The following is a 27,547-nucleotide window of genomic DNA, read 5'->3' as shown; positions in this document are numbered from 1 at the left end:
AATGAAGCTGGTCTAATTCCTTGCAAACCTCCAAATCCATGTATAACATACAACTGACAGTTTTGTTAAGGTGGCAATCACCTATACCTGCATATCTGGATCATAGAAGCAAGTGTTCACCAACCCAAGAATGCTCATTCTTTCTAAACTATTCCCAGAGAACTGGCAGTCAGGGAGATCTAAAATAAGGATTCCCAGGCATGGGCAAAATTGCCAAACTCTACCCATTCTAGGAGATATTTGAAGATGTGCATGGGCTGACATTGGATGTGTACTGCTCAGAAACTCTGTTACATATTCTACACTGTGAATAATGGTGCCTCAGAACAAAGAATTGGTCCAGAACGAATGTGCCAAGGTTAAGATCCCTGTGACTGGAGTTACAGATGACACTGTGTGCCCTGTGTTACTGAGCGGTCTTTCAATCCCCAGGAATTCTTCTTTTTCAATTTTTTTCATTTTTTTTTTCATTTTAAAATGTGTGTGTATGTTGGGAGGGATGAGTATGTGCATAATCGCTGTTGCCCAGAGTCCAGGAGAGGGTGTCAGAGTCCCTTGGAACTGGGGTTACTGACAGTTGTGAGCTGCCTGTGAACTCTGGGAACTGAACCTGGGTCTTTTGGAAGAGCAGTCAATGCTCTTAACCTCTGAGCTATCTCTCCTTCCCCTAGTAAGGAATTCTTAAAATTTTTTTTTTTTTAGATTTTTTAATTATGTGTGTTTCTGTATGCTAGTAGTATTCATATGTGAATGCAGGTGCCCAAGGAGGGCCAAGACATCTTATACACCTGTAGCTGTAATTCCAGCCTGCTGTGAACTACTCAACATGGGGCCTGAGACTAGAATTATAGTCCCCTTCAAGAATGACCCACACTCTCAATTATTTCTTCAGCCACAAGCAAAGATTGTCTCCTAGCCTATGTTTGATAGAGGAGCTTTTCATTCCAGACTCATTGGTGGACAGCGATAACTCTTCAGTTCCCTCGGTTGACAGTCCATATCTTAGGATGTCTATAGGGGCTTTCTTAGCTTTTCCATTGAGACGGTCTCGGCCTCTTCTGATGCCCCTCCAGCCCCAAACAGCTCTAAAACCTGAACTATGACTTTACTGATAGCCTCAATACGTAAGCCATGTCAACCTCTGAACATCTAAAACAGTAGTCTCTGCTTTCTTGAAAAGTGTGGAAGGACCTAAGGTCTGGTTTTCACTGAGTTCTCACTTGGCAGTTTTCAATGTGGCAGTAAATACAAGTGAGCTCCCACATAGCTTCGTCCAAGGAATTGAGACCTACCTCACTTTTAACAGTGTCTTTGTTTTTGTGGAAGCAACAAAGAAATGAGTAAGAATTGTCCAAATTTAATAAGGTTGTTCTACTTCAAGTACAGAGGAAGAAGCATCTCTCAAGATCTCCAGGAATTATTTCCAGATCAATGGGTTCATTACATATATTGTCCTAATAGTGAGCAAATCTATCACCCATCGTTTACCCATCTATGTATCTAAGCACACAGATACATGCATGTATATGTACATATGCACACATACATATGTGTAAGTAAGATAGGGTGATAGGATTTGGAATGGGCAAGGTCATTTTGAAAAATAAAATGGAAAAACCATGCTGGGAAAATCCCAAGGGTCAAAATGGAAAATGTTAGTGTGACTCTCACAGACTCACTTAGATACACCCCAAGAGAAACACAGGTCACTTGCACATTGCATCTGTAAAATTTCATTACAACCTCCTGGGAACAACCCACCATAGGTTAATTCTGCAATAATTCCATGGATTGCTGTACTGCATCCAGGTGAGTCACTCAGCATTACAGAGACAAAGACTTGAATTAAAACACAAGGGAATCTGTGGCTGATATGTAGAACTGAATTGTATTGTAAAATAAAATTAAATTAAAAAAACAACAACACCATGGCCAAAAGCAGGTTAAAATGGGTTCAATCACAAGAACATAAATATTCACCTTAAACGTCCTGCCCTACATCCTAAAAGTCAATAAAGCAGTTTTTCCTCTCTGTGTCTATATCACGGAAGGTTCCTCAGCTTTTGTGAGGTGACACTTTTTGACCGGCACTTAACAAAGATCCTGCAAAATTATCCAAATATAAATTGCTAATTTATACCAAGCTCTCTTTTTGAATAACACCCATAAGCCTCCTCAAAACATGATTGTGCAAAACACATTTTAATTAACTTTTTGGTTAGAATGTGTACAGCTTATAAAGAAATGTCATAGACATAAACATGACAAAAAGTATCTCATAAACCAGAAATTAAGTGCTTGCTTTAAGCATTAGTACTAGTACTTTAGCTGATGTTGCTGATAATGTAAATATAGTCATTTGATGCACAAATGATAGTGTAAAACACATTTTTGCTCAATTTCCTTTTGGCGGATGCTATGCCACTATTTCTGTAACACTGCTCCAACTTTTTCATCCTTGAGATTTAATCTATTGATTCAGCGCTTGATATTTGATAACTGATATTTGAATATGCTCCTTTATTTTCCATTTCAATGAAGAAACCATTGCCACGATGATAACTCATATTTAACTGGACTGCATCTCTGATAATGTCAGAGCCAAAGGTCCTTAAAGATGCGTTGATTCAAGTGCCTCCTCTTGCAGATTAGCAAAAGGTAGTCATGGCTCGAATTAGAACTGAGTGTTTTAGATGCTTAGTGCTCGTAAAGTAATTCTGCAGCTTCCTGCTCAAAACTGCACCGTTTTAATAAGCAATCATTTAGATCTGCTCTTACTGTTGAACATTTTCCACAGAGAGAGGCAGTGTGAGACTGGAAGGGAAGTATGAGGATCAACATTGTTTGCATTGAGCTCAAGTTAGGTTCTACTCTGGCTGAGGGCTCAGCATCTAACTCCACTGCTTGCTTTGTAAGCTGACAGGCAGTGCAAGGCATGGACAGAAATGAGCCAAAGCTATCATTAATGGTCACACAAAAAAACCTTACTAAAGGCTCTCTTGTAAATAATGGAGAAGGGATGCACTAACCCTAATCCAGAAATCAACTCAGGAAAATTGCTGTTCTTTTAGTTATTCATGGAGTCACAGAATTTAAAGATCCTTCCCTTCATTTTACAGAGAGAGAGACACACAAGGAGGGTAAGTGTCCTACTCTGGGGATGAAGTTAGTAAAGAATAAATCTGGAATTATAATCCAAGTTCATGACTACCTTATTCTCCTCTTTATTTTATTGTTTTCAAAGACATTAAATTATGAAACTTTTGTGTCTTTTCTAGTCATTCTTGGGAACAATGTATTTTGTTGCTAATTCAACTCTTAAGATGATTGCCCTTGTTTTCAGCTTCAATACAAATATGTCATCAGTGTTATAACTAAGGATCAAAATGTTTTCTTTCATATTTTCAATAACCGTCACTGTTAGTAATATTTGTAAATAAAAAGTTGTACACTATTTCTGAAACTGAGACCTATTCCCCTTCTTAATAATCATATGTCAGTTCTTCAGAGCACAGTGTTGAGTTCCTTCTCTTAGGTAGAAGGGAACAAATGTCTATTTACCCTAGACAGGTCACCAAGGATAAACTAAAAATTCCACTGTAGTCCAATTTGGTGAACCAATGAGTTTATATGAGACTTAGTGGTCAGGAGAATGAGGAAGAGGTGATTTACAGAAATGTGTGTTACTTGAAATTAAATGAATCACTAAGAGGTCTCACCTTGTATCACAAAGCCTTCAATTAAACTTCTACCTCTTCTATTTTCTAGCAACCCTTTCCCCATGACAACTTATAACTTGAAGAAAAGAAAAATAAAAAATGATACTTGGAATTCCAGATGAAGATACTATTACTATACTCATGTTACCATTTCTATTGACCTAGATATCAATGTGTTTTCTTATTTAAATGCTGTGGCTATGGGGCCAAGGTTTTCTCTGCTCCATAATGCAATGGCCATGTTATGTCTAAAGGAAAGCACTATATTTCAACAGGGAAAACTTCAATACATTTTGAAAATAGCCAGAAATTTTCCATTTTGAAAAATCATATGTAAAAATATTTTATAATGGTCTGTCTCCCATTGTGTTCTTCTGCAAGAGTTTAGAAATTTGACTCTAACAAACTGCCATGTTCTTAGACTCAGCTTAAACATAGTATTTCTGGGTTAGTAGGAACATTCAGATTAATTCTGAATACCTTAAACTACTAAAGAAATACAAAAATTTAGGAAAGTTTGAATATATGTCAGCAAATGTTATGGTGACATTCATATGATAGTTAATGTCAGTTTTCTCTTAACAAACCAAGTTCCATAGATGGTACAGAAAGTAGCCTTCACTGCCAGTGACTAGTGTTCCTGCTTCTTGAAGGTATTCGACATCCTACTAAAGGGCAAAGGTAAACATTGATCCAGGTACAAACTTTTAGTTCTATAATGGTGACTTCCCTGCAAAAATGTGCTGGTGCAATAGTGGCCCAAAGCTTGTGGGTGTAACCAACTAATGTCTGATTAGATTTAAGCCCCACTCAATGAGTTGGAAGCCTTCTCTCACACTGCTCAGGTGGATAAGAACCTGAGACTAGGTAGACCAGGCACCTAGGGGAAAAGCAAACGCTCCTATTCTACCAAGGGAACATAACAATAAAATGATTCCTAATGACATTCTGCTTTAATCATAAATCAGTGTTTGCCCAGACATCATCAGAGAAGTTTCCTTTTGCAGTAGATGAGAACCAAAACACAGAGACCCACAGTTGGACAGTTTGAAGAGAATGAGATGCTTTGGAACATCAGTCTTAAAGAGGATGTCTCCCTCCCCTCGAGTCTACAGAAAAGGAGGGGGAAAGATTGTAAGAGTCAGAGGGGGTGGAGAACACTATGAAAACAAGATCGTCTGAACATAATAGGGCTGGAGCACAGATAAACCCACAGAGACTGTGGCAGTATACACAGGGCTTTCAAGGGTCTGCACCAGTTGGGGTCCTAGAACTGAAAGGAAAAGTGAACACATGCCCCATCCCTAATCCAGAATCTGTTTCTAATTAACAATTTGGAAATGAAAAATTAGTTTTCTCTAATGAAGCGTCACTGGGTAGACAGAGCACTCTTGACTCAAGGCCCCATGCCTAGTAGTAGATAGCAGAATGAACTCAATGGTATTTTTGGAGGGTTGGGCTTTGTGTTGCGGTTGTTTGTTGTTGTTGTTTTTGTTTTGTTTCAGAATGCTTTATCTGGGCATTTTTTTCTTTTCCTTACCCTATAGAAATCTTGCTTATATATTATAGTACACGATTTTGTGATTTTAGGGATTTCTCTGTGTGTTAAAGTGTGTCTAAGTCTCCCTGTATTTCATGTGCTTTTTCTTTGGATCATTGTTTTTACAATCTTTTGTTTTCTCCTATTCAGATTTGTTTGTTTTTATTTTATCCTACTTCTTTTTACATGTCTGGTTTTTTTTTTTTTTTTTTTTTTTTTTTTTTTTAGATGTCTGTTTTCTAATGACAGAGAGAAGGAAAGGATATGAATTTTGGTGGGTGGGGAGATGGGAAAGATTTGAGGAGTAAAAAGCATAATCAGAAAAAATTTGGGGAGGAAAAAGCATAATCAGAATATATTATGTGAAAGAATATATTTTCAATTAAAAGAAATATTACTCAAGCAGCTAGCTAAAATTCAAAAAATGCAATATAATTTGCAAAAAAAGATACAATTTTATAATTTATGAAAAATTTTGAATCAAGTCTAGTGAAGGGAGTTTCATGAAACCATTTAATTGTAGTGCATAAAGTCCCAGGTTATATAGCATGGAAAACCCCAAGTACTTCATTAATATAAAACCTGTGGGGTCTCAGGCCTGACTCTGACTTGGTCCTCAAATCTTGACTATGAAAGCAATTATAACAGGGAAGAAATGAAGTCATGGTCATTTTTTTTATTGTGTATTTGAATTTTTGGGAGTCCTTGTCTGTTCATTTATTATGATGACTTGGTTTCCTTTAGTTCTTTAAAAGATTTATTTATCTACTGATTCTAACAGCCTGCTCTCCTTAAAGTCTATATCTATTGATTTATTTTGCCCCTGAATATAGAGAAATTTTTCCTTTTATTCAAATGACAAATGATTTTTAGTTTCCACTTTAAATTGTAGACAAATCCTTCAGGAATTTCAAATTGTAGAAACTGTAGAATCTTCATAAGAGAGTAAGGTTTTAGTCCAGTGGGAATTAAATGTCTGGCTGATTTCTATGTACTTGAAGATAGTTTTAACTTCGCCCATGAAGTTTTTGTTGACTTTACTCTCATTCTAAAATAAGTTCCTTAATCCTGAGACAAATACCTTACTCCTTAGAAAGAATACTTCTGGGTTTTCACTGAGTTCCTAAAGCGTTTACCAAGCCATTCAAATTTGACAGGAGACAGACTCTAAACTTAACCTCCCCTTTAATGAACAGTTCTTGACACGTGCTGTGGTGCTGAAGTTAAAAACATGGTAATCATCTTAACATTTGAACTAGAGACAGAACAGCTGCTGCTTCCCACTCCTCTCCTTATGTTTTCCCAAGAGTGAAACCCACTCTCCAAGGATCCGTTAAACCTTCTAAGCAAATGGTGAAGTGATCCTCATCTGTTCTCTCATTCTGCTTAAGATTTCTCCCTTTTATTTCCCAATCTCGTGACAGTCCTGAATTTTATTCTTTGGGCACCTTAAACAAATTGAACTGTCTCATTGAGTTCAAGATCGTCAGCTTGAAGACTGGAGAGTTCTCTTAGGTAAATGGTATAAACATGCTTATATTACAGTGTGAATCCCTCTTTTAGTGACTCTGTATTCTTTATTTGCCAGCTTTCGGTTTCTTTTCAAAACCTTGAAAACAGTTGTTTTGCTTTTTTATGAAATTTTGAGTTATCTTCTATTGTCAGAGTAAACTTATATCATTATCCTTTCTGGACTTTCATTGTGTAGAAAATAATAAATCTGAATGCTATTTAATCCACTGCAATTGTGTCTCTATAGCTATTATTTTGAGCCCAGTCCTGGCATAAGTAAAGTCACATATTCTCTCTTGAGAATAAACACCAATCTTTCAATGAACTAGCCCTAGAAGACAGAGTGGATTCTGTAAAGATACATATGCTTCAGACACACATTCCCAGAACTCCAAAATTCAACCATTTGAGAAAGACAGATTAGCCAAGTAAGGCAATCAGACAGGCTCATAATGGGACTGGAGAGTTGGTTCAACAGCTAAGAGCACACACTGCTCTTGCAGAGGACCTGTGTTTCATTTTCAACATCCACATCAAGGGGCACACATCCACCTCTAAGTCCTTCTCGAGGGGCTCAGTGATGTCTTCTGGCTTCTACAGGCACACACAGAGAGAAATACAAATTTTAAATGCATTAAAAATAAATCTTTAGAATCCACTTATGAGTCAGTACATACTATGTTTGTCCTGCCTAGGCTCAGTGTGCTGGTCTCTGCTGACTCCCCATGGGAGACCTCGATTTGGGGGATGTGGGGATGTGGGGTGGTTTGGGAAAGAGAGCTGGGGAGTGGAAGGAGAGAGGAGGGGGGATCTGTGGATAGTATGTGGAGTGAGTAGAAACTTTTTTAAAAAAGAAAAATGAAAGAAAAAATCTTTAAAAACATTTTTATTAAATTACACTATTAGTTTGAAATGAAAAAATAAATGGAGTGTTAGAATATACCTCTTTATTTAAATTTTAATGAAGATGAATCCCAAATTAATATTTCCACAATATAAATTATGCTATCCCAAAGTTGCATCATATACCTTGAATGACCATTACATCCAGTACTGCTTAGATAAAATATGTGTGATCTCTGGACCCTCCACTGAATATAAAATGACATTTTTTCACACTTTTCAAGCAAATTTATGTTTGTTTTCACTTAACTGAACATGACAGTGGAATGACTACAAGGAGTGAACTATTCTCAAATATCCATATGCAGATAAAAGACAGATGTTCATTAGGGTCTCTTACTAGGATTCACAGCTATGGTAAAAAAAACAGAAGTCTAAAAAAAAATACACTGGCCTGTGTTACCTCCCAAGCACAAAGATGAAGCACCCCAAATAAAACTATTATCCCTTAGTTAATGTCTCCTTCTGATCAAAATCCAGAAAAGAAGGCAACTCACTATACAGCAGGAGTTTAGAAATATTTTTATGCTTGAGAACAGCAAACGTTAAGAAATAGCAAATGACATACAAACTTGTTTCCATCTACTGAGTAGCTTTTTCTAATCAGTTACCAAGTTAGAAAGTCACTTGTGTTGATTGCATCCTATGCAGTTTGCTTTCTGAAGACATTCGGCCCCTGTCAAGGGTTTAGGAAAGCATCTTATCAAATTGGAATCACTTCATGGAAGAATAACACTATATTTTGTTGTGCTTTGTTATCACCTGTCCCCAAGAAGCTGAGGTGATAGGATGCATTTCCTATTATAATGTTTTCCTTTGCTTAATTTCTCTCCCATCTTACCACTCTGCCAGTATTCCCACTCTGCACTAAAGACATTTGCTAAGTTCTGTATGCATCCTGCTGATTGACATCTTGCCATCCATCCGTAACAAAACCTGTCACCTCATCACCAAACATTCCTCTCTCTAGCTTCCTCCTTACACCAACACTTTTTATGCATACAGCACAAATACTCATACATTCACACAAGAAAAATAAGAGGTGTTTCTTTAAGCCCTATGACCTGGGTCTATCACAGTATGCATGATGTTTTGCGTGAACATTTCACACACCAGAAAAGATGCACACATGCTCTCACTAAGGCCCCTAGTTTCCTCACTGCACTTCATACTGCCCGGCCATCTCACTGCTGCAAGCTTTGGCTCTCCATGTGCTCACCTCTGACGCCCAAGCAAAGGCTGCAGCCACCAAGCAAGGCTTCCCTGTAGTTTTTTTCTAAGGGTTAATTACTGCCTCTGTTCCTTGAAAGACCACCCCAATTGCCGGCTTTGCTGAAGCATCTTTGATACCTAAATCCCGCTCTTGGAAAGATTACAGCTCATGTACTCGGATTCTTCCAGTCACCAAGGACACCAACTCTGAAAGCAAACCTGTTCTCTGCGCAGCCTCTGAACTCCACACCTCTCATTTCCCGTGTCAGGTGCTCTGTCGAGAGAGGCGCAGGTCTGTGAAATGCAGATCTTTACTTGCCTTTTCAAAGCGAGTTTTCGAGCCGTGAAGATAAATGCTTTGGCACACCTGTTGCATTTGCCAGTGAGTTATGATCTTCATAGGCTGATGCTGCTGGCCTACCAGGAGCAGGCTGGGTGTGATCTTTGAAATGCTGATTTCCACAAGAAAGCATCTTCCACATTACCTTCTGGATTGCTGCTTTGAAAACTCAAAGTCATCTTTGAGAGATTTGGCTAGAATTTGAAGGTGAGTTTTCTCTGGTACATGAGGCCATCAGACCTACTAATTCAGCATATTTAGAGCAATGACAACAGTAAAAAATATAAGAAAGCACCAAAGTGCATTTATATGTTAAAAAGGCTCTGTGACTAATATTTTCCTTTTTTAGCCAGCATAGGAGCATCCAAAAAAATCACATGGTTTGGGAACATGGGCAGCAAATGAAATGGAATTTCATTACAATTAACTAATTAGTGTGTGTGCTAGCCACAGTGTGTGTGGGGAGGTCAGAGGACAGCTTACAGGAGTTGGTTCTCCCCTTCCACACTGTGGGTCCCAGGGATCAAACTGAGCTTGTCAGAAATGATAGCAAATACCTTTCCCTGCTGAGCCGTCTCCCTGGTCCAACATTTTCTTAATTGCTTGGAAAACTGCAGAGGAAAAGGCCTTTATCTAGAACCATGCTCATTTTTAAGTCTTTTTGTTTCTTGGTTTGAGGATAACCAGTAGCTGCTCCACACAAGGCTTGTGCTCCAATATCAAAACTTCAATTGCCCTTCAAGCTGACCAAGACAACTTCACACTCAGTGAGAGCAGAGCAGACATGGCCAATGTTTACACTGGGCAACTGATGGTAGAGCATCTCTACAATGTTATTTCTCCAGAGTACATGGAATATATGCATCACAACAATAGCCCATCAGTTTATACTTTTACATTTATTCATTTTGCACACACACACACACACACACACACACACACACACACACATACACACACGTGCTAAAATTGTTTTATCTTTATTCTAGTTTGTTTCTCAGATTATATTTGAAGTAAAAATTAAACTTAAAAACAAGCAAACTAAAGCATATACTCTTGCATTTTTAGGTTCATAATTAGCAATATTCTCTCTCTCTTACTCTATCTCCTTCTCTCTCTCATTCAACAGAAGAACTAAGAACAATTCTGGCAATTTTACTATTCTTTAGAATTCCCAAGTTCTTTTCATCTTCAAAGTGCTTTATAAAAATTTCTAATTAGGCTCCTCCGTCCCGGATCCTATTCTTGCCTGCTAATCATAAGACAACATACCTGCTCTTCTTCCTAGAGCTGAGCCACACATCGTCCTTAATCATCACTAAAGAGAGGGGGGAAAGTGTCTGTCATAATTTCAAATTAATGAATGACAAATCTGGGCACTTCCTTAAATGTGAGTCCAATTGCCGGGGCCCCTAATCCTCATTAACTGCATTTGGTCATTATTTATTCAGAGCAGAGATAGGTTTTAATGCTGAATTTATCTGCAATTACGTGCACTAGTTTAAAAAGTCGCATTTCCTTTCAACCCGTAACATTATTCTAATAAACTACATTTTGTTTTCTTAGAAAACCTTTTCATTCTCTTTCCTTACTCTTTCAAAAATTACCTTTTTGTTAGCTGTACTTTTTTAAATGTGTGTGTGTGTGTGTGTGTGTGTGTGTGTGTGCACGCACACATGCGTGTGCATGTCTATGTGTTCAGGTGCACATGAGTACAAGTACATATGTATGCATATGTGTGGGTAGGTAGAAGCCAACGGACAACCCAGATGCCATTCCTTCCGCATTGTCCCACACCTGCCTGTTTTAGACAGGGTTTCTCACTGGCTTTGAACTCACCAAATAGACTAACTAAGCTAGCTGGCCAGGAGACAAGAGATCCACCTGTCTCGGCCTCCCAAGTGCTAGAATTGCAAGTGCACGTGACCACAATAGGCTTTTTTATGTGGATTCTTAGGATGCCACTACTATGAACAACCTTGTGGTTAAACAAACTGGGGTTATTATTATTGCACCAAAAGACAACACCGGCTATCAGGAACAAAGAAATGTGTGAGAACAATGATGTCAGAACAAATTTAAACCAGCAATTCTTCATCTAGACATGTATCCCAAAGGTTCAAACCCATCACATTAAAGAGATGTCTGCCCTACCATGGTCACTTCAGTATCATCTACAGTAGCTGAAGTACAGATGTGGATTTGGGGGGGTTATTTTTTTATTTTATTTTATTTTTATTTAATTTATTTATTTGTTGTCTATCAGAGGATATGTAGGGAAAGATAATTTGCATCTTTTGCATAAAGGACTATTATTCAGCCTTTCAAAAGGAGACAACCAGGTCTAGGGAGATAAATTCACTGGATAAAGCACTTGCTACAAGTGTGAAGACATGAGTTAGTATCCCATGGCCCATATTCTCTGGATTAAGCAGAGAGCATCGACAATACCAGTGGTAATGCTCAAGAGGTAGAGACAGGAGAACTCCTTGGAAGCTCAAGGGTGAGCTACTTTGTCATGTACAACAATAATCAATGAAGAAGTTGTTTCAAAAGAGGCAGAAGGTAAAAAATGACACCTGAGCTTATCCTCTGACCTCCACATGACAAAGAGGAAATCCCATCAGCCATGAGCACATGGATGACCTAGAGGGCACTGTGCTAAATGCAATAAGCCAGGCACTGAAAGACAAATGCATATTCTAATGTATACATGGAATATAAAGCAAACTTATAGAATAAAAAATGCAGACATGTTTGCAAGGGCCTAGAGAGAGGGAAGAATGGAGGGATCGGGAACAAAGGACACAAAAGTCAATTTAGATGAGAAGAATAAATGGTATGTTTCTGTGAAGGGGCATGTTATGTGCCTTGATTCAATCACTCCATACTATATACTTGTAGCATAACATTGTTTTGTACACATAATTAGATATAACTATGATTTGTTCCAACATTTAAATAAAACATTACTTTATACTTAAAACAATTTAATATTGGATTTGGGCATCTACTGGGTGACTTGAGGAGGAAGGACACACAGACACATTCAAGCAAAAAAATCATTTGTCTTTCACTTTAATGGGCACAAAACTGCAGTATGTGTTTTCTGTAACTCTTGCACAACCGAAAACCAGAAGTTTGCAGTAGTGATGAAGAGCATGCGTCCTAGTATCTCACTGGGAAAAACTAGAGAGCAGGATGGGAGGACTGCCAATGTTTGGGGTGTTTCAGATAAAGCTATAAAGTGTAGACATTTCTCTGAAGTTTATCTGCCTTCATCTGAACAACCCGAGTCTAGAGATCAGCTTGCAGATCTACCACAGTCATTTCTCTGGCAAGACTTCCAGTGTCTCCCTGTTCCCGGCTCTCTCATTGGATCTTACAACCTTGGCTTTATCTTATCCCTGTAATAAAAGAGGCACGATGGTACAGTTAAAAGACATAGTCCATGGAAATAAAATCAAGATTTTTTTTTCCTGCAACGATAAATGAGAAAGTATTTAAGTATTTCTGAAGTAAATGTTTCAGTGTCCTACCAGATAAATTATTTGTCTGTTTGTTTTTGAAATCAATAAATTAGTTCCTTGAATATTTGGGCGAATTTAAATAATAAATTCACAAAAGAGGAATATCATTGTAAAATAAGTTCATCAAGGATTTTTTAATGAAAATGTCAGTATTGTATTGAATCTCAACATTGGCATTTTGATAACTATTGAACTCAAACCCTCTTTTCACAACTGAGCACACTAAAATCCAGTGAAAATCCTCAACTGTGCATCACAAGTCAGGATCTTAAGAAGTAACTGAAGCTAACCCTTGTGCTGCTTCTATAAACCCAGCCCCATTCGGAGCCACAAAAGACCCTGGTCTAGCATCACTTCTGTGCTAGTGATATACCCGAACAAAGCAAACTTAGGGGAGGAGAGGGTCATTTTCGACTTCTACTTCCAGGCTATAATCCATCGTTTCTGGGAAATCGAGGCAGGAACTCAAACAGCTGGTCACATCATATCTACAGTGAAGAGAAGAGAGAAAACAAGCAGGTTGCTGGATTTCTTCACTCTTCACAGTTCTTGGCCAGCTCAGAAAACAGTGCCACCCAAAATGCATTCTAAGTCTTGCTACATCAATTAACGATCAGGAAAATTTCCCAAAGACATACCAGCAAGCCAACCTGATCTATACATGTCCTCATTAAGAATTTCTTACAGATGGTTCTACGTGGTGTCAAGTTCACAGCTAAAACTAACTCCTTGTCTAAAAAACAAAACAACAGCCGGGCGGTGGTGGCGCACGCCTTTAATCCCAGCACTCGGGAGGCAGAGGCAGGTGGATCTCTGTGAGTTCGAGGAAAGGCGCAAAGCTACACAGAGAAACCCTGTCTCGAAAAACCAAAAAAAAAAAAAAACAGAAAAATTATTGTGATTCGTTAATTTAAGTAACTCTTATCCAAAGAAATATTTATTTTATTTTATTATTTTATACTTTACATATTTGCAATAGTAATTTAGTCTAAATATGTGTCAGTCTGGTCCATTAGTTATGTTTTTGATAATAGAATGAATAAATTACTCACAGTAAAATAAACCCTGGTAACTGTTTCCTGGGACTCAGGTGCTGTACCTCTATGTAAATTACCACAGTCATTCTGAGAACTAACTCCATAAGGAGGTGATATTATTTCTCAGTTTCTATGGATGGACCCAAGGGATTGAGAAAACTTAAGGGTCTTACTTTAAGTGCTGATAGTCACAAGGTGGCACTAGAAAAGTCATTTTTTCATTTCAAAAACTTACTTTAGCAAAGTTATTAGAGGTTTTTTTTTTAAAAAATTTTACTTCCAACCAAAGTGTCCCTCCCTCCCCCAAATCCCCACCCACTTCCTCTTTACCCCTGCCCTCCTTCACTCCTTCTCCCGTTTCTCTTCAGATATAGGTGGGCCTTCCACGGATATCAGTCATCCAAGGTGTATCAAGTTGCAAAGAGTCTAAGCTCCTCCTCTTCTATTAAGACTGGATGAGGCAATTCGGTAAGAGAAAAGGGTTCCAAAAGCAAGCAACAAAGTCAGAGACAGTCCCTGCTCCCATGGTTAGGAGTCTCGCAAGAAGACCACATTACAGAACTGTAACATATATGCAGAGAGCCTAGGTCAGTCCCTTGCAGGCTCACTGGTTGTCGGTTCAATCTCTGTGAGCCCACATGAGCCCAGGTCAGTTGATTCTGTGGGTCTTCTTGTGGTGTCTTTGACCCCTCTGGCTCCTACAATCTTTCCTCCACCTCTTCCATAGGATTCTCCAAGTTCTGTCTAATGTTTGGCAAGTATAAATATCTCCACTCATTTTCTAATAAACAAATAAGCACCACGAAATTGGAACACAAAAGCAGTAGCCTTAAAATGGAATTAAACCATTCATTTTCCAGAAGAAACTGCCATGTCTTGAGTATGAATGTCCCTCATAGACTTTAGTGTTTGAACACTTGGTCTTCGGCTGGTGCTGCTCTTTTAGATGGTTGTGGAAGGAAGTTTCTGAAGGTACAAAGGCACAGAAAGATATGGAAGACTAGAGAGCAGACCTTAATGTTTCCCAGGCTAGCTTTACTTGCTGTTGACTCTCTGCTCCCTTACAGTGGACTCAATGTGACCGGCAGCCTGAAGTTCCTGCCAGCATGCCTTTCCTACCATAATAAAGCTCGCATATCCTCAAATAGTGATCCAAATTGCATTCTTCTCTTAGGCCACTTCCTATCAAGCACCTGGTCACAGACAAATAACTTTATATTAAGACAGCAGGTTATATATAGGAACGTGTGTGTCTATAATTCATATATGCATGCAACAATAATTATAAGAGAAAAAGAGGCCATTAATGTAAGGAGATAAGAGAGGCTGGTATATAGGAGACCTTGGCGAGATGAAAGGGAAGGAAGAAATGTCATAATCAAATTACAGTCTCAAAGAGAAAGAGAGACTCACAGCAGGACTCTTTGGTCTGGCTAAGAATTTAGTGGCATAAGAAGAAATACAGCATCTAGGGAAAGAGGATTTTTCCAACTATTTGCTTCTGCTGATGCCAGGCTACAAGGTATCTCTTAAGCCACTGGGCTTTGGCCCTTGATCCCATGCACCACGTTAAGATATCAACTTCACAACAAAAAGCTATTTTAAATAGCCTTTTTTTTTAATTTTCGTATTTGAAAGAATACGGAAGCTATTTTCAGGGTGATTAATTTCAGGCTACACACAAGCCAACAGGGATACTTAAGGAGATAGCTAAAAAACAACATGTGTCTCTACAGTGTACAAAATAAAATTCGATACACACCTATGCTGTACACTGTTAATGTTGCTTTAGACTAGCTCTCTTTTGCCTTGAGCTAACTTCTCAGTGTTTTCTGCTTTCTTATAGCTCTGGTCTCACACAGTCTCGCTGTGACTGGTTGTTTTAATACCTGTCTCCAGTGAATGTAAAGTTCATCCTCACCAGAGTTCCAGCACCTGAGAAGATAACCCACCAAGTTATCTCCTTCCAGAACTTTCCCGGGTTCACTCTTTCATATGTTAGCAGTTTCTAAAAACCCCTGCCTTCTCCTGGGCTTCTTATTTATTATTACTTTAGCTCATGTCTTTTCTTGTTCTAAACTCTTCACATCTCTTTTCACAAGAGCTAAGTTAAATCAACCCTCAACCTGAATTAAGTGCTGTCTATCATGGTCTATGTGCTCACTTCCATCTAAGCAATAACATACCTTACCCACAACTACAGTCACCAAAATGTATAGTTATATGGGTTCACTTCCATCTAAGCAACAACATACCTTACCCACAACTACAGTCATCAAATGTATAGTTCTGTGTGTTCACTTCCATCTAAGCAACAACATACCTTACCCACAATTACAGTCATCAAATGTATAGTTCTGTGTGTTCACTTCCATCTAAGCAACAACATACCTTACCCACAACTACAGTCATCAAAATGCATAATAAACACACAAACATCTTTATAGTAAATGTTCAGAAAATAATAGTTATGGATAGTATTTGTAAATTGCAATGATATCCAATACACCTATTTATGTTATTTTAGGTTTTTCATGCATAAAATATAAGAGAAATTTAATATCCATGCTCTAAAATAAATTTTCATTTTAAGGAATTACTGTTTTGAGAATGATAGCTTATTTGAAAATTATAAATGCTAACATGTAGCTGGCAGTAAAATGAACCCTCATTAGTTGTCATTTCTTTCTTTAAAATGTTTTACTGTGTTTGAGTCATGTACTATGCACTGCCTCCTAATGAATGAATAACAAAATTCAGACCCATCTTCAGGCTTTTCTTTCATGTTTCCTAACTTTCTTCTTTCTTTCCTCTGTTATTGCAGACTCATGGTAGAAAGATATTTCCTTATTCACCAATAGATTTAAATTGTTTATTCTGACTGTCTACGGTGGGTTCATAGTAATTTGGTCATGTGATACACATTAGCTGTTCTCATTTGAGGATCCATGAAGCAAAACAGCTGTCTCAAAGCTAAGCCTATAAATTCAATCTAAAAATAAATAATTTCTCCTTTTCATTTTACCTTCTCAGTAATTCATGACAGCCTGCCTACCTGCCACCTCCAAACTGAGTAGATTTTGATGATGGTCCAAATTAAGACATTCACTCCCACTCATTCTAGTTCTTCTGAAATGTTACATAGTCTACAAAGAATAGAGATTCAGAATGACTTGTCAGGGTTGGGGATTTAGCTCAGTGGTAGAGTGCTTGCTTAGCAAGCAAAAGGCCCTGGGTTCGGTCCTCAGCTCTAGGAAAAAAAAAAAAAACAGAATGACTTGTCTTTATCACTGACATTTTCAGAGAACCAAGATGTGCCTGTTTATGTTATCATAAAGCATAGCTTCACATTGCTTCAGGATATTTTCTTCTAGTTGAAATTCTATGGAGATTTACATATGGGACACTGAGGTCAAATCTCCTCCTTGGTGCTTAGAGATAAAACATGGAAAATTTAACCTACTCAATATTGTTAAATGCAGAAATATGACACCACTACCATATATCTAGAAATGTCAAGTAGACATGTAAAGAAGTACCTACATTAAAACTGATTTGTGCAAATGGAGAAATATCTCTATAATTACCTCTTATTTAAGACAGAATATTCTGACATCATAATTCACTTTTCAGTTTTGCACATAAGACTGCTTACCATTTATGTCAAAGAAATACATGTCTTTTAAAACCAGCAATTAGCTCTTTAGAATGTGAACAAACACCCCTGTTTGAACAATATGAAATAAAATCATAGACTTGATTTCACTGACTCATATTACACATGAAGTTTGTGAAGCATAAATATATGGTGGGGGAAGCCTGTATTTGGAGTAATCACAATTTAAGTATCTCCCAGCTTTTCTCCTCAGTAACAGGATCAGGAAAAAATTTTCTTCTACTTAGTTTCCTCAATAATGTAATCTTGCAAGTCACCTGTGAGTTAATAACGTAGAGATTGTAATCTTTATTTCTACTCTGATTTGTCTAGAAGCCTACATACAGTCCATAAAATAGAGAGTGGGTATTTTGATCCCACAGCATACACAGTTTAAATCAAAAAGTTTAAAATGCTTAATAAATAAAAGTAAAACCAACAAAATAGAAAAAATGAACTGGGGAAAATATATTTCTAATATTTAAGTATTTTTTATGTTAAAGGCCTTTCATAAGAGCACATGGCAGATCCTATATATGCCACACCTTCAAAGAAGGTGTGGCTTGAACTTATAAAGGGATACTATCTAAACCCCAAACATAAAGATAACAGAAATGATTACTGTTATTTGATTCTGTGTAATGTTTTAAGCCATGAGTACTCGCTGATTCTCGTGCTCATTATAAGGAGGGAATGTGACTCATCTCCATCTCCCGGATAGAAGACAGATTTACCAAGCTGAAATGTCTTGCTCAAGATCATAGGGCTAGCAATTGGCTGACCATTAGCCCAGTCCCTTGACAACATAACTCCATGACCCTTTCTACATTCCACATTCTTCTGGTGGCCTAGGAAAATGTGTTCCTGGTAGTCACCAATTAATGACAGCAATTATTCTCTTCAATGTAAGAATGAAGTTCTTTTCTTCAAGACATGTGGATAAGAAATTTCGTCCAAGACCCCAAGCACACCCAATTCCACAGATGCTCAATTGCCCTATAAAAATCAATACACTGTTTCCATGTGATCTTTGCACAACTTCCTATAAATTTATATCGCCTCTAAACTACTTATAATATGTATTGCATACAAATATGTAAATAGTTATTATACTACAACATTTATGGAAAAAAGACAAAAAATAATGTGTTCAGTAAATACATACTTTTCTTTTTTAAAGATTTAATTAGTTATATAGCATGTGTGTGTGTACGTGTGTGTCTCTCTGTGTGTGTATGTGTGTTTGCCTGAGTGAATGTATGTGTACCACTTGTGTAAAGTTCCAGTATGAATGAGAGTGTTTCAGATCCCTTGGATCCCATAGAGTTATAGGGCTGATGGGAAACAAAGTCATGTCCTCTAGAAGATCAATGAACTCTATTAGCCACTAAAACACCTATTCAGCCTCCAATTGCTGTGCTTTCTTTTTCTAAATATTTTCTACTTCCTGAGTTGAACCCATGGATGCAAACCACAAATATGGAGCCCTGAGACAGAATATGGTAGTGCCCACAACCAACAATGACACTGACTTCATCAAAGCAAGAAATGAAGTACCTAAAAAAGACCATTTTCTTATTTGCGATTATCTTTCCTCCTTTTTTAATAGTTATCCATTCATTTATTATCATGCATATATGCATGGTGGGAGCACATGCCACAGATCAGGAGTCCGAGAATATCTCTATAGAGTTGGCTCTCTACTTCTACCTTTAGTGGTTTCTGGGCATATAACTTTAACATCTGAGCCATCATGGCAGCCCTGCTCTTTCTTCTTAAACCAATCCTGGCAAAGAAGAGAGAAACAGGACAGCAAGGCAGGAGATGAGGTATCCCCAGGATCTGTTGGATGGATCACAAACGAGAGCATATTCTGAAGTAACTCAAACATCAATTTTTATATGTGTGTTTAATGATTTCCTACCATTGTAGTTGTAGTGAGTTTCTTACTTCCTTATCATCCCCCATAGTGGGTAGAAGTGGCAACTTGTTTCTAAGTTTTAAAAGAACTGTCCATGAAGTTGAACAGCACGCACTGCCCTGTAGATGCCCCCCCCCAAAAAAAAAACAACAGTTCAAGTAATTCAGAGAAAATTAAGAGGTGCAGACATCTATGGTGCAGCTACATGTGTGGAATTGCAACTTCAGTCTTCCAGAAACTGATGTCATCTTTTAATTACCCTCCAACAAGTCAATTTTGTAAAGTCAAACTGGGATTTCAGCATATGCAATGTTTTTACTTCAGTTGTTGATAAATGCAATCATATCAAACTCCAAACTTGTGTGCTGAAATGGACCAAATGTTCATCTAGATTAAAATTACTGTTACTTAATTATCTGCTTAAGGTAATATTTTTTAAGCCAAGCCTTTTACAGTAGATCTATATAAATAAACACATCTGTGAGTAGTCGCTTGAGGTAATCCATTCTAGCCTTGGATCTCTCTAATTCATTGGTGGTTTATCCATTGTTCATGGACCCCTAGAATTGCCCATAACAATTTTAGGTCAGAACATAAAAACAAATAATAAAACTGGCTATGTATATGCCTTTGATTTTTTGTTGTTGTTGTTTTGGTGCCTGTCCTGGATCTCGCTCTGTAAACCAGGCTGGCCTCGAACTCACAGAGATCCACCTCCCTCTGCCTCCCAGGTGCTGGGATTAAAGGCATGCGCCACCACTGACTGGCATACCTTTGATGTGTTTTTGTCTGTGTAAAAGAAATACATCATTCTAATCCATACAAATCCCACCATAACTCACAAGTAAGCTTTAAATGGAAAAGACCAATTTTAATTTTGATGGTTTCCTTCATAGGTTAATCAAGGAGACAATCCTAGCTGGGGCCACTATTTGCTTACATGGAAGTACAAAATGGCGGTCACCATTGGGATTCAGCTTTGCTGTACAAATCACCATTACCAGTTTGGTGCACAAAAGCTTGCTTCCACACGTGGATCTGAGTGGGAAGCGAGGATCCACAGTAGCCTTTCAGTACAAGTGAGACAAGAAACACAGTGTAGTACAAAGCTAACTTTCCATCTCCTTTTCTCCTCTAGTTTTGAAGGTCTAGAGATGCATCAAAGCAGAATATTCTCAGTAAAAGGAAAGTCATCTGTGAACAGAGCAGAGTTTGTTGAGAAATGTTTCCAAGTCATATGACAGTTGGTGATAGTTGACTATCAAGTTTAAGTTCATTGGGAATGAGTACATTTAAAGATGAGCATGGTGACATTTAGTTTCCTCACAAATTTGTATATAAAGAAACTGGGTAGGTCATGCAAAAGCTTTTAGGAAGCATATTTGGATGTTTTCAGAGGATGAATTCTGACCAGGTTTGGTGGCACATGTCTTTAATCCCAGTACTCAGGAGACAACAGGGAGAACTGTCACAAATTTGAAGCCAACAAAGGTTACATAGAGAGACCTTGCCTCAAAAAAAATCACAAAGTAAATAAATAAGTCAATGAATAAATAACTGGTTTATTAACTCTATGTTAACTTAAAATTAGACTAGCTGCATGTCCCATGGTTGCTCTGTTCTGTTTTGTTATTGCTGCTTTATTGTTTTAGGTAACGTACATGTGCATAATGAGTTTGATCAACAATGGAGAAGAGAAAAAAATGGTTACCATGGAGGATTTTCCTTCAAATTGTCACTTGATAAATACAATCTTTCCATATTCTTGCTTCACTGATCGGAAAGGCTGGTAGTTAGTGGCCTTTTATTACAAACTTCCTTTACTACGCAGCCCAGTAATTAGCTGAGAGCACGTTCCATGTCCCCGCAGTCAACCCAATGGCTTTGATCAGAACTTTGCTCAGTGACACACATCTAATAAGCAGGAGTGGCACGAACTGAAGCCTTAAGACCCTGATTTATTCCTTAACTCACATCCTTGACCAAATAGGGCTGTAATTACGCCTTATACCAGTTGCCAATAGACCCTGACCTCACCTTCAGTTGGGGACTAAAACAAAGGAAGACACAGCAGGCAGAGCGGTAGCACCCTGGAATAAGAAAAAATATAGGGAGAGAATCACAGGGGTTTGGGTCTGGGAGATTAAACAGCGTGGTAGTTCAGAGGCAACTCCACTTAGAGTTAGGTCCCTGTGCTTTACCTTGTCTTTAGATCTTCATTTAACAGGGCAACTAAAGAGGGAAAAGGTGGATTTGGAATGATTACACGTGAGATTCTATCGAGCAAACTTCCAAGACGTATAATCTGAAATTATGAGCATTAGATTATAACTCATGGCACAGAGAAACATTTGAGATGTGATCACCCTCAATTGCAAATCTAAAACATATGGAAAAATAAAACAGCTCTAATTTAATTTCCTTGTCCAACAATGGAACCCCTGGGGGCAGCATGAGCAGGACAACAAAACTCCCCAAAGTCCAGAGTTCTATCTCCACAGTCTTCAGGTGCCTATTTCACCTATCACTTGGGGGATCTGATTAAATCACAGATGCTAATTCTACAGGGCTAAGACAGAATCAGAGGTTGAGCGGTTCTGAAAGGCCTCCAGTGAGCCCAGTGCTGCGGGGTTCTCAGCCACACCCAGTAGCAGTGAAGGGTTAGGCAACTGCACAGCCATTTTGGGTTCATTGAGTCTCATCTTGATTGGCAACATTATTTTCTGAATTCCTTGTTGCTGCTTCACTAACAGACTCAAAGTATCAGAAAGTGTTTAAAGTGGGCTGTAAAGAGGGAAATGTAATGTCTTTACAGAGACAGTTCAAAGTAGGACTTCCTAAACATGGGCACAAGGATGACACTTGCCGAAGAGGAGAGGGAAGTCCTTGAGGTCACAACCCTACACAAAGAGCTCCAGGCAAGAGAGGAATGTTGAGAGCAGGAGAAATCATCTTCCCTAGGGAAGAGCCCCAATCTCTCATCCAAAACCATATGGTCACATGCATACAAATGAAAACATACATACAAGTAACATTAGACAGACTGAGCTGGTTTTCTTTAGGTAATTAGGAATATATATATATATATGTAATATATGTAATAATAATTCATGAAAAAAGAGGTCATTAATTTGAAAAAAAGCCAAGAAGGGTCCTTGAGAGAGTTTAAAAGGAGGAAAGGGAAGGAAAAACTACATAATTATAATCTCAAAATTAAACAACTTTAAAAATAAGACTTTATGAGATAAATTTTCAAAATTATATTTCTATTACTCTGGAAAATTTGGAAGATATAAAACATTCTAATTAGTAAAACAAAGCTCTGTGACCATTTTACCTTCCAGAAATGAATCAACACATTCATGTTTATTTCTTATGAAAATCAAGAATGTTTACATACTTTGGACCAATTCTTCTCTTTCAAAAAGATAAACTTTAGTATTCTTCCCTAGGTTTCAATGTCCATATTGTTTTACATATTTCCTCATTTTAAGTATCAGAAATTTTAAAAAGAAGATATCTGCCCCTCTTACAACTTACTTTCTGCAAGTTTTCATTTTTGTTTGTTATGTTTTTAGAGAGAGTTGCTCTCTCCCCACTAGGGATCTCTCTTTAGGGCAGTCCCTAAAATACTCCAGAAACCAAACTCACTGTGTGAATGTCTCCATGGTTCAGGTAGAGAAGACTCTGGAAGGATTTACCACCTGGGTTGGCCTCAGTACAACTTAGTTGAAAACCACCAATTAATCTTCCACGTGATCTTTCCCTTAGTGGAGAATGTGCAGTCACTAATTCTCTTTAATGTATCAACAGTAACCCAGTTTTGGTTTTAGCTAATGGCGCCGTGGTGCTGTGCCGTTCTTTGAGGGTAAGAGTCCTCATAAGCAAAGAACAAGGTTAATAACTTACCCATGATGTGACTCAGAGTTCTTTCACATAATTGGATTTACTGACTTTCAACCGTTCCTCCCCAAGCACACATCGTCTTTTCCTCCCAGCTCCTCCTTCCTGGGACAGTGATGCGGTAGTTTCATCATAAATGCAAAGTCTATGACCTGATCATTTTTATAGGAACAGCATGGGTTTTGTTAGTTTGGTCTTCAGTAATAAAAAATACAATTTACAATTATCTTTAAAGGAGAAAGAAGAATTTATTGACAATGTAACTGGAATAATTCAGCAGAGAAGTTGTCAGTCGCTGGCTACACGATCCAGCATTGGATGAATGTCATCTGCTTTGTCTTCCATCCCTATATCTCACAGCAATTCTCCTGTCATGTGTTGGCTTTCCTGAGCAGATGTTTCCAACTGAACTACGGGCACAGCCGACAAATGTTCTAGGATTCCATGTCACTTGGAATCTGAGAAAGGGCCTTACAACAACCAACCTCCTATCACAGGTCATTGATAGACATGGCCAAACTCATGCTCCTGTTTCTGTAGCATTCTTTGTGATTGAGGGATTCACTGAGTCAACCAGCCAGCAGCTGGATTGTGCATCTATCATTAAGAACATGTACTGGTGTGGTTACCACCTAAAGCACATGGGCTGTGAGAGGAAGGTTATGGTCTGTGAAGGAACACTTTAGATACTACTGTCAAAAGCAGACAAAATGCATGTACTGGAATGGTAAACAAGGATGTCTCCTGTAAGAAGAATGATTATCCATTGAGTTAGTGTCCTAACAGCGTCAGCATTTGCCTCTAGTGCTTTATTTTATGCATACACATATTAATAACTGAAGTAAAAGGTGCCAGAATGGATTAGCTACTCTCTTCTCTTCTAGGTATCTCCATAAGCTTTTCTCCACATTTGTGGCAGGTTACTCACAATCAGCTGTTATTCCAGCTACAGGTATCTGACTCTTTTGGACACACACACACACACACACACACACACACACACACACACAATGTATTCCTGCAACCACAAATACACACACACATAAAAATAAATATATTTTAAGTGTATAGTAAATACATAGGAAATAAAAAGACTAGAAATGTATTTCACAAAAAAATTAATGATTAAAATTTCTTCTTTTCAAACATGATGTTGGTTGTATAAGTGGTGCCACACATTTTAATGAACTTAGTATCTCCTATGGGTGTCAGAATATCACTGTGAAATGACCAAAACAACCCAGAAACACCACCATATGAACAAGTATTTTCTGGTGTTTCAAACATTGGTGGAAATGTGGAAAGAAAAGACTGTATAAGACAGAAGTATGTTAAGAGCTCCTCAAAAGTGTGTAACCATATTCCTTTGATCATTGTTTTTCATTTAGAGCAAATAACCATTATTCTAAACTCATTTTCTAAGTTAGTTCATTTACAAATTACAAATATTCTTGTACAGGAGCAAGTTCAGTAATTATTCACTTTTACTCTGTGTTTTACATTGTGTCATTGGATGACCAAACAGAAATCAATTGTGGGCTGAGAGGTGTATACCATGCACATGTAAGGATTGGAGTTGAGACTTCCAGAACACATATTAAAGCCAGGGGAGCCTGGTGGCTCACATGGAGCAGAGGTGACTGAGGAACCTCAGTGCACGCTGGTTACCTAAGCTCCAGGTTCAGTAAGACCCTGCCTCAGCTCATAAGAGTGGTCAAGGAAGCTATCTAATATAAATCTTGGGCTGCTACATGCACATGCACACACATGTTCACCACCCCCAAACACACACACACACACACACACACACACACACACACACACACACACACGTGCACGTGTGTGCGCATCACACAAATGCATATAGAAAATAACTGAATTAATTTCGAACTAAGTTCTATTTTCAATCCCAAGTGTATGTGGAAATTTGTTTTGTTTAGGGATGGTAAAGCATTAGGTATCAGTATAAATGTTATCATAAATCCAGATTAAAACATCAAAACTAAGTACCTACCTTTTTTTGTGGGATGTTGGGTTTCAAGACAGTGTTTCTCCATGTAGTTTTGGTGCCTGTCCTGGATCTCACTGTGTAGACCAGACTGGCCTTGAACTCACAGAGATCCACCTGGCTCTGCCTCCCAAGTGCTGGGATTAAAGGTGTGTGTCACCGCTGCCTGGCTGGACCTACTTATTTTTAAGGTGCTATTATAATTATAAACATTAGTGAAAATATTACTGATCTGGAGTATCACAGCAAAGTAGTGTCCTTACTACATTATAAATCTGTATTTTAAAAATGATATACTTCTAAATTAAAAATAACAGTAACATTTTGCTAATGAAATATAGCCCACACTTCTTAAATTTTACAACGGCTGCCATCATGCAATCTGTTTTCCCTCTTGCTTCAACTGATATAAACTCCTCTCTTACCCCCACATACACAGTTTTTCATGCCAGTAAACCCATGGTTTTTATGGCTGCTACCACCATGAAACTCCCAAAATGTTTGATTCTTTAATGAATTTCTTTATGAACCAACCCAAGAGTTCTATAGTTGTGTTGAACTCTTTTGTAAATGAGTCATTAAATGTTTGGTTCCATTTTATTCAAAGTAAGCTAGAAATATTTAAGCACAGTAAGAAAACAATTGCCCCTTTGGAATTTTTAACAAATGGAAATTATTGATGAAAATATTAGGTAAACAAGAAAATATGGCTGAGTGTTGAGAAATAAACCACATGCATGGTGGGCTTTGGGTGGTTTCACAACTATTGTTTTAGAACATGTCAACTTGAAGGGCATGTTCCCAATCAATGCTACTTCTGTGTACTAAGCATATTCTATTTTATGTGAAAATACAGTTGAAGAATCCTGGGATGATTGTATAGCATCTAATCTGTATGAGATATTTGGAAGAGTTGTAAATAGAGACAACTTGTCAGATGGCTTTTGACTTATAAGCATATAATCCTATTATTTTATGTATGTTCTGTGTAAGAGAGAGAGGTAAGGAAAGGGGGAAAAGAGAGAGAGAATAGCTTATGTGTGCAAAGAAACACAAGATAGATTAACCGTGGCTAGCCCTGTGTAGTGGGACAGAGGAGTCTGAGAGCGAGAAGCCACCAATGGCTCCTTGGGATCACACTATTTGAAACCTTTTTCTTGAGCATGGATTGCTATGAAATTGGTAAAAAGATTTATTAATTCAGAGTCATAAACATAATGTGATATTTTGAAAAAATCTTGTTCTACTATCCTTCCCAGATGGTATAGGGGACATTAGAGACTTTAAAAATCAATCTAAATAATTGTGATGATAAAAGTTTATAAGATGTAGATGGCCCAAGGGCAAGGAAGGCTAGAGAAAGAAGTCCAGGTGTAAAGGATTGTCATGGCTGTGTTTTCATTGATAATTGATTTTGTGACCGTGTCAGTGGCACATAGTAAACCAAGCTTTCTGCATTTAAGAAAGGACACATATTAATCTTGGAAATAGGTAACTGGCTGTTTGAAGACTGGAGAATAACTGTTACCATCATACATTTCAACACCAATGAACGAGAAGAATGAGCCAGCTAGGAATATTTGTTGAACTTACCTTGGCAGCACAAAACACTATTGCTGGCAGTGATCATGTACTTAGCTGATAAAGAAAAAAATATGGTGGGAGACCACATTTAAGTGTGTGAAGGCTTTATTTCACCTGAAATCTTCCTGGCTCTAAAGAATCTGCTACTTACCACCTCAACTTCGACCTCAGCCACTCAAGTGATGCTTTGTCTATAGGCAGTTTAAGTTGATTAGGGATACAGATACTGATGTGGATATACAGAAAGATATCTTCCCAGATTTCAGCACTTGATGTTAAATATAGTGAATACTTAAACAGACAATTGGCAAATATGTTTCCTAGCTGATACTTTAGCATCGGGACACAGTCATCATTTCTTTTAGTGTACGAACAGTTTTATATCCACAAAGACATACCTCTAGATAAACTGTTCAGTCCCAGAAGGAATGTAAAGTTCAACTCCTTTAGTCACACACTCAGGTCTAATAGAAGGTATTGTTTTCCCATCCTTAAGAGGTCTCAGGTCTCTCTGTGACAGCATTACAAACCATTTTAGTCAGAAACAGGTGAAACCGGGAATGTTATAAAAAAGAACCATATTGGATGAATTTGGTGAGCCACTGACAACCATGACCCAATCTAAAACTATTTCACAAAACATTTACATTTCTCAAGAATGAGCTTCATGAGTTCAAAAGGTT

Source organism: Peromyscus leucopus, chromosome 5 (genome assembly GCF_004664715.2).
Source record: "Peromyscus leucopus breed LL Stock chromosome 5, UCI_PerLeu_2.1, whole genome shotgun sequence".
NCBI lineage: Eukaryota > Metazoa > Chordata > Mammalia > Rodentia > Cricetidae > Peromyscus > Peromyscus leucopus.
This window is presented reverse-complemented; position numbering follows the sequence as displayed.